The 12385-nt window shown below is 46.1% G+C and overlaps 1 pseudogene; it reads left to right on the top strand.

Annotated features, from left to right (window-relative positions):
• The window catches only part of LOC107372905 (zinc finger protein 235-like), a 28348-nt pseudogene extending 18975 nt beyond the window's left edge, over positions 1-9373 (top strand).
• The last annotated feature ends 3012 nt before the right edge of the window (positions 9374-12385 follow it).

Below are 12385 nucleotides of genomic sequence, written 5' to 3'. Positions count from 1 at the left end.
AACTGCACATTTATAAATGGAATAAACACAAACAACGTCTCCCTGATAGGTAAGAGTTTAACAAATGTAATTAAACATTTCAGTTCATATACTTCTATCAACAAACTCACTAACCTAGTAACACTCAACTTAGGTACTACTACTAAGTAAATATGAAAGAATAAATGAAAGCTAAAATGAAAAATATATAAGTAAGAATAAAACCAATAACATGTTGTGAAAACCAGGTTTAATAGGATGATTTCAGAAAATAGGCAAAATTAGCTTTCAACTAATTCAGATCAGACTTCACCAAAATATGTAGTGAGTGAGTGAGTGAGTGAGTGAGTGAGTGAGTGAGTGAGTGAGTGAGTGAGTGAGTGAGTGAGTGAGTGAGTGAGTGAGTGAGTGAGTGAGTGAGTGAGTGAGTGAGTGAGTGAGTGAGTGAGTGAGTGAGTGAGTGAGAGAGAGAGAGAGAGAGATATCAATTACATGGTAGTATTTGCTTGGATTTTTTTTTCACAAGGCTTCTTATTACTTACATTAGATGCTTCTTCCTCCGTCCCACCCACTGCCTCAGCCTGGAGCCTGGAGAAGGTGTGCTCTCGCTCCTCCTCACCCAGAAATGGCAGGGCTTTGAAGCGTGGATCAACAGCTGAGGCGGCACGCAGCATGGCCGTCTGGTTCACATGCCTGAAATATAAATGTCACACATTTAAATCTATGCAATTAGGGAGATAATATTTTCTTAAATTGTTTAATTAAATACATAATATAACCTATTTTCTCTCTCACACACACAGAATAGGCCTACCTGGTGCTCAGGTTCTTCTTGATCTCATTCTTCATATCCTTAACAACTTTGGAGTCTTCTGGGAGGCTGGTCGTCTCCTTCAGCAGCAGAGCACGCAGGGGTGCCATCACTGAGAGAGTTGGTGACTTTTCTTCTGACATGACTTCAGTAGCTTTTTTCATTGGCTTCAGAGCTCTGACCACGTCTTCAGCATCAGTTATGTCTTCCTCTTTCAGACTGCACAAATCTTTTTCCTTTCTGCGGACTTCAGGTGAGAGCAGAGCAGCAGAGATAGCAGGCTGCTGCTCCAGAAAACGTTCGAGCATTTCCAGTGCACTATTCCATCTGGTCACAACATCAAGTGGGAGCTTGTGTTGTTTAAGCTGCAATAGTTTCTGCTTCTCTTTCAAGATGCATCTGGCTGTTGTGCTGCGATGGAAGAACGTTACAATGTGCCTCACTCTCCCAAGCAGGCGTGCGATATTTGGGAGTTTGAGACCGGTTTGTGAGGCGAGGTTTATAATGTGTGCAAAACAGCCAATGTGTGTTAACCCCGTCATCTCAACAGCACGAATCATATTAGCCGCATTGTCGGTCACCATAGCAGGATCTCTGCTCATCAGCCCCACTCCTCTATCGCTGCGGTCAACATTTCTGCTAGACTGGCAGAACGATGGTCAGTTTCAACTTCTGTGGTCTGTAATACGTACGAGTCGAGGTTCCACTCCTCGTCACAGTAGTGCGTCGTCAAACTCATGTACGATTCCGTAGCCACAGATGTCCAGGTGTCCGTTGTAATGCCCACTCTCTCTGCTGACTCAAGCTTACTTTTCACATTTTCTTTCACCCACTGGTACATGTTTGGGATGACTTCTTCTGAAAGACATTTGCGAGAAACCATAACATATTGCGGCTCCGCTACTTTCATTAGCCGTTTGAAGCCCTCGTTTTCAACGACAGAATATGGGCGCATATCCTTGCAAACGAAGCCCGCTATCGCCTCAATTATTTTGTGAGAACGTGCAGAATTAGCCGGTAGTTGTAGTGATTCCTTGAATTTCATCTGCTGCAGACCAGTGGACGGCTTGCACGCAAGATCTTGGTGATGTCGCAAAATGTGATCGTTGAGATTGGTTGTATTTCCGCAATATTTAACCTCCATTTGGCATGCCTTGCAAATCACTTTGCTTTTGTCAAGCTGACCTTTCTCTTTGTCCGTTCTGAAACCAAAATGCTGCCAGACTGCAGCTTTAAGAGTTTTCCGTGTTTTCAAACCGAGTGCTGGCTAACGTTGCTGCTAGTATCCGACGCCATTTTTAAAAATATCTTCACACCTAGCATGCATGCGTGAATTCAGTCACGTGACAGTGGGCGGAAGAAGTTCGCTGCACCATATTAACCCTTTATCATCACTAGGGCTGGGGGTAAACGATTAGTTATAAAATGATTATTTTGCCAATTATTTTATCGAATAGTCGACTATTCTAATGACTATTTAGACGATTAATCTAATTATTATTCTTTTTCTATTGCACAATTAATAAAAACCAGAAAATCTCAAATAAATTCCTCAATAAAGTTATCAGTTGGTACTGTAAGAGAATAAACATTACAGGCCTTCCATTTTGTATAACACTGCTTTTATTGGTTATGTTCTGGTGACATGTAAAACACGGGAGTGCAGGCTGCTGCCTAAGAGGTGGTTGGAGACGGGAGTGTCTCCATGCTGCTTTGTTTTGGTCACTTATGTGCGTGAGGCGAGTGGTGTTACGACCCCTCCTGGGGAGTTTGGCTCGTGTGCAAAAAGGAAGGGACAATAACACGGGATTTAAAAGTTAAAATGATGATCAGGTTTATTTACAACTACAATAAAACATACATCTTTCCATCCACAGGTTGGGAATAATAAAACTAATTCTGCCTGTGGGGAATTAAAACAATAGTACAAATAACTAGGAATGTCCAACTGGGCAAAGATTGCTGAGTTCTGGACCAAAATAAGTTCTCGTTTCTCGTCTCGTCTCGTCTTCCTCCGCTCATCCGGGTCCGGGTCGCGGGGGCAGCATCCCAACTAGGGAGCTCCAGGCCGTCCTCTCCCCGGCCTTGTCCACCAGCTCCTCCGGCAGGACCCCAAGGCGTTCCCGGACCAGATTGGAGATGTAACCTCTCCAACGTGTCCTGGGTCGACCCGGGGGCCTTCTGCCGGCAGGACATGCCCGAAACACCTCCCCGGGGAGGCGTCCGGGAGGCATCCTGACCAGATGCCCAAACCACCTCAACTGGCTCCTTTCGATCCGGAGGAGCAGCGGTTCTACTCCGAGTCCCTCCCGAATGTCCGAGCTCCTCACCCTATCTCTAAGGCTGAGCCCGGCCACCCTACGGAGGAAACTCATTTCGGCCGCTTGTATCCGCGATCTCGTTCTTTCGGTCATTACCCAAAGCTCATGACCATAGGTGAGGATTGGGACGTAGATCGACCGGTAAATCGAGAGCCTGGCTTTCTGGCTCAGCTCCCTCTTCCCCACGACAGATCGGCTCAGCGTCCGCATCACTGCAGACGCCGAACCAATCCGCCTGTCGATCTCCCGATCCCTCCTACCCTCACTCGTGAACAAGACCCCGAGATACTTAAACTCCTCCACTTGAGGTAGGACCTCTCCCCCGACCCGGAGGTGGCAAGCCACCCTTTTCCGGTCGAGAACCATGGTCTCAGATTTGGAGGTGCTGATCCTCATCCCAGCCGCTTCACATTCGGCCGCGAACCTACCCAGCAAGAGCTGAAGGTCAGAGCTGGATGAAGCTAGGAGGACCACATCATCCGCAAAAAGCAGAGACGAGATTCTCCTGCCACCAAACTCGACACACTCCACACCACGGCTGCGTCTAGAAATTCTGTCCATAAAAGTGATGAACAGAACCGGTGACAAAGGGCAGCCCTGGCGGAGTCGAACCCTCACTGGGAACAGGTCCGACTTACTACCGGCTATGCGGACCAAACTCACGCTCCTCTGGTAAAGGGACTGAATGGCCCTTAACAGAAAGCCACCCACCCCATACTCCTGGAGCGTCCCCCACAGGGTGCCCCTGGGGACACAGTCATAAGCCTTCTCCAAATCCACAAAGCACATGTGGATTGGTTGGGCAAACTCCCATGCCCCCTCCATCACCCTTGCAAGGGTATAGAGCTGGTCCACAGTTCCACGGCCAGGACGAAAACCACATTGCTCCTCCTCTATCTGAGATTCAACTATCGATCGGACCCTCCTCTCCAGTACCTTGGAGTAGACCTTTCCAGGGAGGCTGAGGAGTGTGATCCCCCTATAGTTGGAACACACCCTCAGGTCACCCTTCTTAAAGATGGGGACCACCACTCCGGTCTGCCACTCCCTAGGAACTGCCCCCGATGACCACGCAATGTTGTAGAGACGTGTCAACCATGACAGCCCTACAACATCCATAGCCTTGAGATACCCAGGACGAGCCTCATCCGCCCCCGGGGCTCCGCCGCTGTGTAGTTGTTTGACTACCTCAGCAACTTCTGCCCCCGAGATCGGACAGTCCATCCCCAGGCCTCCCAGCTCTGGTTCCTCCTCGGAATGCGCATTGGTGGGATTGAGGAGCTCCTCAAAGTATTCCTTCCACCGTCCGACTATAGCCTCAGTTGACGTCAGCAGCTCCCCATCCCCACTGTAAACAGTGTGAGCGAGTTGCTGCCTTCCTCTCCTGAGGCGCCGGACAGTTTGCCAGAACCTCTTTGGAGCCGATCGATAGTCTTTCTCCATGGCCTCACCAAACTCCTCCCACGCCCGAGATTTTGCCTCGGCAACTGCCACTGCTGCACCCCGCTTAGCTATCCGGTACCTGTCTGCTGCCTCCGGAGACCCACAGACCAGCCACGCCCTGTAGGCCTCCTTCTTCAGCCTGACGGCTCCCCGAACCTCTGGTGTCCACCAGCGGGTACGGGGGTTGCCACCACGACTGGCACCGGCCACCTTACGACCACAGCTAGCAACAGCCGCCTCGACAATCGCAGAGTGGAACAAGGCCCACTCGGACTCAATGTCCCCCACTGCTCTCGGGACGTGGTCAAAGCTCTGCCGGAGGTGGGAGTTGAAGACCGTCTTGACAGGTTCTTCTGCCAGGCGTTCCCAGCAGACCCTCACTATGCGTTTGGGTCTGCCAGGTCTACGCGGCATGTTCCCTTGCCATCTGATCCAACTCACCACCAGGTGGTGATCAGTTGACAGCTCCGCCCCTCTCTTCACTCGGGTGTCCAAAACATACGGCCGCAGGTCAGATGATACGACTACAAAATCTATCATCGACCTGTGACCTAGGCTGCCCTGGTACCAAGTGTACCGGTGGGCATCCTTATGTTCGAACATGGTGTTCGTTATGGCCAAACTGCGGCTTGCACAGAAGTCCAATAACAAAACACCGCTCGAGTTCAGATTAGGTGGGCCGTTCCTCCCAATCACACCCCTCCAGGTCAAGCTGTCATTGCCCACGTGAGCATTGAAGTCCCCCAGCAGGACAAAGGAGTCCCCTGATGGAGCACTATCTAGCACTCGTCCCAGGGACTCCAAAAAGGGTGGGTACTCTGAACTGATATTTGGCCCATAAGCACAAACAACAGTCAGGACCCGTTCCCCGACCCGAAGGCGCAAGGAAGCTACCCTCTTGTCCCCCGGGGTAAACCCCAACACACAGGCAGAGAGTCTCGGGGCTAACAAAAAGCCAACCCCAGCCCTCCGCCTCTCACCCGGAGCAACTCCAGCAAAGTAGAGTGTCCAACCCCTCTCCAGGTCTCGGGTTCCAGAGCCAATGCAATGTGTCGAGGTGAGTCCGACTATATCTAGCCGGTACCGCTCAACCTCTGCCACAAGCTCCGGCTCCTTCCCCGCCAGCGAGGTGACGTTCCATGTCCCAAAAACTAGTTTTCTTGTCCGGGGATTGGACCGCCAAGGCTCCCGCCTTGGTCTGCCACCCGATTCGCATTGCACCGGACCCTTCATGTTCCTCCTGCGGGTGGTGGGTCCACAGTTGGACGAGCCCATGTATCCGGTTCGGGCTGGGCCCGGCCGGGCCCCATGGGCGAAAGCCCGGCCACCAGGCGCTCGCCCACGGGCCCCAACCCCAGGCCTGGCTCCAGGGTGGGACCCCGGTAACCCTCCGGGCCGGGTACTCCGACTCTTCGTTTTAACCGCCATGAAAGATCCTTCCAAAATAAGTGTTAGGTATTTTCATTTTCCCATCCAGGGTTACCTGAAGGGAGAGCTCAACACACAGGGGTTGTATTAACAAGCTGATCGATTTAACCCATACCAATCTTTACCAATAACCAAACAATTTAGACTTTGCAAAGGGGGAGCAAAAATACATCACACCACACACGGGTTGTCAGTTCACTCTTGTCAGACAGAGCCCTCCAAGAGTATTTATTAAGGACACACAAAAATGATAAAACGCACACACATTTACACATTCCTTTAGACTCTCGAAAGGGAGACAAACATGCGCTGGCGCAGGGCGTTCTTACTGATAAGCCAGGACTGGGAAGAGGCAAGGTCAAACGCCTGTCTGTTGCCAAGGAAAAATGAGCTGGATGAAGCTTTCGTTTAAAATAATAAATAATATATCCATAATTTATCCAACAATAAGGATCTCTAAATTCAAACTGGGTGGTTAAACCAAACTCAAGGTGATATTTTAGACTAAACCGAAAACCCACGACACTCTAAATGTAATAAAAGGGAGATCTACACCACAAATAACTCTAAACTCTAAACCAAAACGTAACGGCTTATCCAAACGCAAGAAGCTGTTAGCGAATATGCTAACAGTAGCTTTACCAACGTTAAGTTCAAGTTAACAAGTTTAAAGAAACCAAAAACACCCAGCAGCAAACAGACCAGCACGGAGGAGAGACTGCTACCACAAAAATAGCTCTCCTAATGTCTGAAAGAAGCTCCTTTATGAGGGGAGAAACTCTACCGGTGATTTTCTACATCTGTGGTAGAGACGAAGCAGCGCATTTGACCCCAGAAGTTGTTGTCCGTTGCGGGGAGATGAAGGCGGGCAAAACAGGAAAGGAATCTAGTAGCGGATGGACATTGTTCCGGGTCTTCGGTATTTGGTAGAGATGTTAGTGAAGGTGGAGAAGAAGGCGAACTAGAGGAAAAACAGGCAGATTCCTCCTCTATTTACAAACTCCTGGGGATGCAACAAGTGGGCGTGGTGCGTCTACTACCGGATCTGACGTCGACGAATTTATAGAATCGAGCCGTCGACATCATCAACGCTTCGCTACAGCTCTAATCATCACCCAAGCCTCTGAACTTCTTTTATATTTTAGCTGTACAAGAGCCAGACACTGTTAAATGGTTAAATCGATCCTTGGACATATGAATCGATCTTCATGAATTAATATGAGAATCGATTCAGAATCGGAGAATTTATTTTTTTCAACACAGTACTATTTGTTACAAATAATTTAGGTCTCAATTTTAGTCAAAATAATCACAATTATCATTTTAGCCATAAGCTAGCAGCCTACTTTTAATCAAAGTTTGTCAATATTTTAGAAAATCAGATGTTTTTTCTAGTAAGCCTTCAATCTCTTTAATTTTTGTATTCACCTCACATGACGTATTCATTCAATTCAAAGTCTATTCCAGTTATCTGAGCCAGTACTGATTCACTAACCTAAACGAATAATGAAACTCCTATGTGTGAGTGTGGAATTACACCTGTCAGTAAATAACTTCATTGGATTCTGTGTTTCCAACAGATGGTCAACTGCTGATGCTGGTTAAGGAAGAAGCACCTGAAAAACAGAGTGTTTGTGTGGACCAGCAGGACCCAGATCATCTTCACATAAAGGAGGAACAGAAGAAATTTTGGATCAGTCTGAAGGGAGGGCATCTCCATTTGAAAGAGGAGACTGATGCTGTCAGGTTTCCATTCACTGCAGTTTCTATAAAAAATGAGAAGGATGAAGAAAAACCTCTGGTCTCACAGCTTCATCAGCAACAAATGGTAGGCAGAGATGTTCCAACCAGCAGCTCAGGTGACCAGATGACATCAGAAACTGGTGGAGGACCAGAAACTAGCATGAATCCAGATCTGAACCTTCCTGAACGTATGTCTGATTCTTCAGAGACCGAAGTTAGTGGAGATGATAAAGAGGATGATGATGATGATGATGATGTGAATTTAGACTCTGAACTGTCAGACTCTGGGTCTGAAAGTGGAAATGGAGACAATCACTGGAAAGAGAGCAGGTCAGATGTTAAGACTGTTGGCAAAACCTTTAGTTGCCCTGAGTGTGGTAAAGAATTTCTTCAGAAGTGGTCTTTCCAGAAACATGTGAGAGTGACAAGTCATTCAGCAGTAAGGTCTTCAGGCTGTTTGGCTAATAAGAAATGTGTTAGATTAATGCAACATATAGACTTGTGCAAGGAAAGTCATACAGAATCAAAATCAATTAGTTGTGATGACTGTGGAAAAAGATTTACTACAAAAGCACATTTAAGAAGACATATGAGTGTCCACACAGGAGAGAAACCTTTTGTCTGTGAGCTCTGTGGAAAAAGATTTAGTCAAAAGACAAATCTAAATGTTCACATGAGAGCCAGCACAGGACAGAAACCTTTTGCATGTGAACTCTGTGGACAAAGATTTTGCCTAAAGACAAATTTAAAAAATCACATGGTTGTCCACACGGGAGACAAATCTTTTGTTTGTGAGGTCTGTGGACAAAAATGTAGTCAAAAGTCACATTTAAACATTCACATGAGGGTCCATACAGCACAAAAACATTTTACTTTTGAGTTATGTGAACAAGGATTTAACCAAAATAAAAATGTTATAAATCAGTTGAGAGTCCACACAGAACAGAAAGGTTTTGCTTGTGAATGGTGTGGACAAAGATTTAGACATAAGCCAAACTTGAGATGTCACGTCAGAGTCCACACAGGGGAGAAACCTTATGTCTGTGAGCTCTGTGGACAAAGCTTTAATCAAAAGACAAATTTAAATGTTCACAAGAGAGTTCATACAGGACAGAAACCCTATGCGTGTGAGCTTTGTGGACAGAGATTCAGCCAAAAGGCAAGTTTTAACAATCACATGAGAGTCCATACAGGAGAGAAACCATTTCTTTGTGAGGTCTGTGGACAACGATTTAGTCGAAGTTCAAATTTCCGCAATCACATGAGAGTTCACACAGGTCAGAAGCCATTTGTCTGTGAATTTTGTGGACAAAGATTTAGCTATAAGTCATCATTAGATGGTCACATGACAGTCCACACAGGACAGAAACAGTTTGCTTGCGAGCTCTGTGGAAATCGATTTACCCTTAAGTCCACTTTAAACGATCACATGAGAGTCCACACAGGAGAGAAAACTTTTTCCTGTGAGCTCTGTGGACTAAGATTTACCCAAAAATCAACTTTACACATTCACATGAGAGTTCACACAGGACAGAAACCATTTGCTTGTGAGTTCTGTGGAAAAAGATATGGACAAAAGAGAAATTTGCTCAAGCACATGAGTGTCCACACGGGATAGAAACCTTTTGGTTGTGAGCTCTGTGGATAAAGATTTAGACGAAAGTGACAGTATGACAGTATGTACTTTCCCTGGCAAAAGGGTGCAGTACATACCTAAATCACTGCAAGCAGGCTGTACTTTTGTATTTGGGTAAAGCCTAATCTATGCTTCTCTGTCATCTCCACGAGGGAGAGACACGCATGCACGGACAAAGACGTTTTGCCTCCGGACTTCTCTGTCTTCTCAGGAGTGTTGCAAAGCAATTCCCTGCCAGGACAACAGAGAGCGTAGCACTGTTCTTGGGTATCCTGTCATGCATCTGGTCCAAGATGGTGCATTTGCTGTTGTGTTTTTTGTATGTCAGAGACTTTTTAACACAGTCAAATTTGTCTATCATTCTCCTCCACCTCTTCATGCGCCCGCCTAGCCTAGTGAACTAGACCAAATTCTTTCTTTGCAAAGTTTGGTTTAGGAACGCTCCATTGGAACCTCTGCAACCTCTAGCAGCATTCTGGCTGGCCAATAGCACAGCTCTTTATAGGGATTTCACTCTTATAGAGCACTGTCTGCTTTGTAGACCAATCACAGAGCTTTATCGGCTTTGTGGACCAATCAGAGCCCTCTATTTGTCTAGTGGGCGGGATGATGCAAAAGAGTGGAACAAGATGGGGACAGCTCCTTTGAAATGGCTTTTAGATCAATTTTGGACTGTTTGGACTTGGGTTTTATTAGATTCAGGAGCAGATAGATGTATTTAAGTCCTTTATTTAGCTTGCCAGGCTAGCACTCACCACTTCTACACCAACATTTCCCATCTTTTCCATCCACTAAAAAAACGCTTGCTGCATATCTTTTCACTTCTTCAGTAATGGGTGAATAAAACATTCATATTTTTAGAGTTTTTCCGCGAGGTATTTTCAGACATGAAAGTCCCACAGCATTCAGTGAAATTCACCCTTTTGAATTCAAAATGGTTCACCAACATTATCCATGCAGATCCAGCAAGGCCGGATTTACAGTTTAACCAGTTTCAGTATTATCCACTGGGGGAAACATTCAAGATAATTTTTAAGACGTCCCTGACAACACCAACAGTACAATAAATAAATATATCCATCGGAATCAGACGTCTGGAATTCCAGTGTCTCCCCTAGAAATTTTTCCAGCTGTGAAGTTGAGGGGTGGGGTGATGGTAATGTATATGTGATTGGGGGGGGGGGCTCGGACCGCTCGGGACCCTGCCATGTGTTGTTTGTGAGAGCGGGAGAAGGTTGTTTACATTTGTGGCCCATTTCATTGCTGTGAGAGTGGGGAAGAGGGGTAATAGCGCGTGGAACATTTGACCCCCGCGCTTTTCCGATGGGAAGAGGTGGGGGGATGGGGGGGTGATTTCATAGACGTGGCGCTAGAATTTCAGGTGTGGTGCAGCGCCACGCGTGAGCCTATGTAGAGAAAACGCTGAGATCTCCTGCGTAGACCTCCAGACAGCTCTTTCCCGCTAGTACGATTCTAGCCCGAACTGAGTAAGCCTGACGGGTTGGATCGGACTTGGGTTGATTAATAATTTGAGCTTGATTAGTCACGCTTGGACAGCAGAGAGAGTGAGAGACTGGCAGCGCAATGTGAGGAGATAAGGACGCAGCTCAAACCTCACCTCACTGCATGGTGGCGCAGTGGTTAGCACTGTTGCCTTGCAGAACGAAGGTTGCAGGTTCGAAACTCGGCTGCGACCTTTCTGCGTGGAGTTGCGTGTTCTCCCCATGCATGCGTGGGTTTCCTCCGGGTACTCCGGTTTCCCCCACAGATCACAACATGCCCTATAGGTTATAAATTGTAAGTCGCTTTGGATAAACGCGTCTGCCAAATAAATAAACATAAACCTCACCTTTTTCACCCTTGACTCATTTTCATGTCTGATTCTTCAAGCTGCTTCGTGTCTGCGCTATATATCTTCAGCTCTCTATGCTTTTGAGGGTGACAGAGGCATTCTGACCATTCACAAACTTACCTTCTCCTTCTCGTTGGACGGATGTTTAGAAAAGAGAGCTTGACTCCGTCCGTCCTTGTGAGTCTGCTGGAGAGCCCTCAAAAGTGCATGCGTCTGTCCCGATGCAGACAAAAGTATAAATTAGGCTTAAGACTTTACCAACATTTGGCCATTATGGTCAAAAATCCCTGGAAGCGCACTTTTCAAACATGTTCAACCTCCAGCAAAATGACAAGTAGATCAGACTCCCTTTCATCACTGGCAATGAGGTAAATGTGTAATACAACAATGTTTATGAATGGCAAAAGTTTTGTAACCATTTGTTACAAATCAGTAAAGAACATTTTGTCCTCATGGGCTCCCGTAGAAGGAAATAGGGCATCGCCCAGAGACTTAGACCCGCTCCTGTGTATTTTGGATGCGGTTTTTATGGTTATGTGTTACGAAGCCACCAATATTTTTCAACAGCTGGCCATCATTTAATTAATTTTCAACAACATTTCGATGGATAACTCCAGAGATTAATGGTAAAAACTACACAATGTAACTTTAATTGTTCACATGAGTGTCCACTCAGGACAGAGGCAGAGGACGGTCCACTTGTGAGCTCTGTGGACAAAAATTTTAACAGTCACATTAGCATCCACTAGGGCTGAAATGTTTTCCGATGGAAATTGTGATTTTAGATAACACGATCACATGACTGTCAAAGCTGCAGGTTTGATTTTATTTTGTGCTCCCGGCTGAATTTTAGACTTCTGTGTTTTTACACTGCTTTTAAGTGTTACGGTGGTAGTAGTGAGTAGGGTTAAGGGGGATACAGACAAGAGTGATTTCTTATTAGGCTTCCAGCAACATAGTGGGGTTTAATATAACATTTAGTTGACTTAAATCTGGACCTAAAAGCACAACTTCTCTTCTTTTAGTAAAAGCAATGTTTGGGATCCTTAGAGCAAAAATGTCTTTTAGCAAAAGATGTATTTAAAATTATATAATATTTTATGTCTCTTTTTTTTTTTTTTTTTTTTTTTTTTACATATACACAGATTCCATCCTTAGCTTCAGTTCATGGA

Source organism: Nothobranchius furzeri, chromosome 2 (assembly GCF_043380555.1).
Source record: "Nothobranchius furzeri strain GRZ-AD chromosome 2, NfurGRZ-RIMD1, whole genome shotgun sequence".
Lineage (NCBI taxonomy): Eukaryota > Metazoa > Chordata > Actinopteri > Cyprinodontiformes > Nothobranchiidae > Nothobranchius > Nothobranchius furzeri.
Note: the sequence above shows the minus strand (reverse complement) of the source record. Positions and strands in the feature narration are given on the sequence as shown.